The sequence below is a fragment of the Gordionus sp. m RMFG-2023 genome, chromosome 3 (assembly GCF_954871325.1).
Source record: "Gordionus sp. m RMFG-2023 chromosome 3, tfGorSpeb1-WG-v2, whole genome shotgun sequence".
Lineage (NCBI taxonomy): Eukaryota > Metazoa > Nematomorpha > Gordioida > Chordodea > Parachordodidae > Gordionus > Gordionus sp. m RMFG-2023.
The window spans coordinates 18,820,747-18,823,007 of NC_088777.1; positions in this window are offsets into that span (position 1 = coordinate 18,820,747).

Sequence of the window (2,261 nt, forward strand, 5' to 3'; positions counted from 1 at the left end):
CCCATTTATTGGTATTTCATTTTTATTATTATAATTGTTTAATGATTATATAACCATTGACCAAGGAATAGAATAAGATTTGACGAAAATGCATACTTTTAAAATATGTTACAACAATAAATGAAAACACCATTAAATTTTTTGATCTCCTCGATTATGAAATAATAAAACAATGATTATATTTTTATAAATAGATTATTAAAGAACAGGTCCTATTAGAAATCTTCACAGTATGGCAGGGTTCGTTATAACCAAGTTAAAGTTGCCCTGCCCGTTAAAATTTTACAAAAAATAAGGCGCCGCCTGGCCTGTTAGAATCATATAAAAATTCCGACCCTACCCATTTTTTTATACAAATATTCCTGTCATCACATTTATAATATCTATATCTAATTTCACTATGTCAATTAATCCTTTGAGGCCAGGAAAAAAGTGCCAACGATTTTTTGTTTTTGTTATTGAAGAGTGTTTTTTTTTATCTATTATAAATAAAATATAATTATAATTTATAAAAATATTTTTAAAAAAATAGGTGGTATCATATGGATACCACCTCCCCGTACGTATCAGGAGGCATAGAAATTTTGAAAAAGGAGTAAATAAAGGAGACAGTTGCATTAGTTGCACCTCCATCTTATTAAATATGTTTTAATCAACAAAATTAATAATTTTAGTCATATATGATATTATATCTACCCTGTGAGTAAATTGGAATTTGAAAATATATTTAATATTAGTATTTTATCGGTTTCAGATGAGGGAAATATGATTTTAAAATGGTGGTTAAAAATTCATCGTGCTTTTCAAAGGGTGGCACTTGTATCTCTCCTCTATGGCTATCTATTTCTTTTTAAACAAACGTTTTTTAAATCAATTGAGGTTGTTGATATATGTATTGTGTGTGTATTTGTAATTGAATCATATCATAAATAATTTGTTTAATTTTTATTAATTTAGTATATTATATATAGATTTAGTATAATAGTTAGACATATCTTAAAATATAAAAAAATTAGCTTATTGTAATTTATTTCAAATATATTCACCAAAATCAAAGTACCAGGTTGAAATTTTAAAAAATATCTTAATATTGGCCTATTAAAATTTTGCGAAAAATCAGAGACATGTGAGGCTCTGCCTGATGTTTCTATATATAAATTGTCCGGTCTGAAATTTTTTTATGTAAGATGTGCCCTATCCGGCCAATAAATATTTCTTTCCTAGCTCGTTAATTTTTTTTAAATTTACTTGGCTACATAGACCGCGCTTTACTTATCTCTAGGTCCTATAATAAATGAACATTTTGAAAAATAGACAATTTTTCTTTTGAGGCTCCTTAATTTCTAAATCTAAAACTTTTGAACCACCCAGTGCCATGGGAACTGCAGATCCTTGTATTATGCAACTCATGTGGGAACGTGGAACAGGACACATAGAAACATTTGCCTATCCTCTATATTTTTCTATTATCTTTTTTCCAGTTCAAATTAAACATTGTGCGATATAAAAAAAACAATAATGTTATAGATGCTGCTTAGTGCTTATTATAGGCATTTGTAAAAATATCTTTTAATTAATGAATCCTTTATCAGCGAATTTTACTATATTTATATTTATTTTGAAATAATAAACCTTTAGTAAATTCATTAACCATTCATTTTCATAGTACCACTTCTTTGCGGCTATGAAAATTTAAATATTAAAAAGTATAGAAATATTGAAAACTACTCTTTGATATATTAGTCAGAAATGTTAGTTTCCAACATTTCAATTTGCATCAATCTCCCTCACTGCATTCGCATATAACAAATACCCGTGGATTTAAAGTCGCGAGAGCGAATTTATATAAAGTATTAATATTTTTTATAAACATTAGATTAAAGGGCTTTTAAGAAATTTTCGAGGTTGAGGAGGATTGCACAACCCCTGCTTGTATCGTTATTGATTTTAAAATATAGCAAGTAATAGATAGCTCTAACCGTCTAATTTTTTTATTCGGGGGAGATTATATAAAATATTTTAAAAATCCATTCATAATATCGGTTTACCTAATTATCATAATATATATTACGTAAAATATTAATTAGTCAACTTATTTGAATGAACAGCTATTTTGAAAAAATTTTATAACACTTAGCAACTTAAAATATATATAATAATTTTTTATTTATACATTAGTAGCGTGGCGATATTAATTTTTTTAATGTATTCAAAATTTAATGTTCAAAAAATTTTACCAAAGATTTCATTTGGCAATAAAA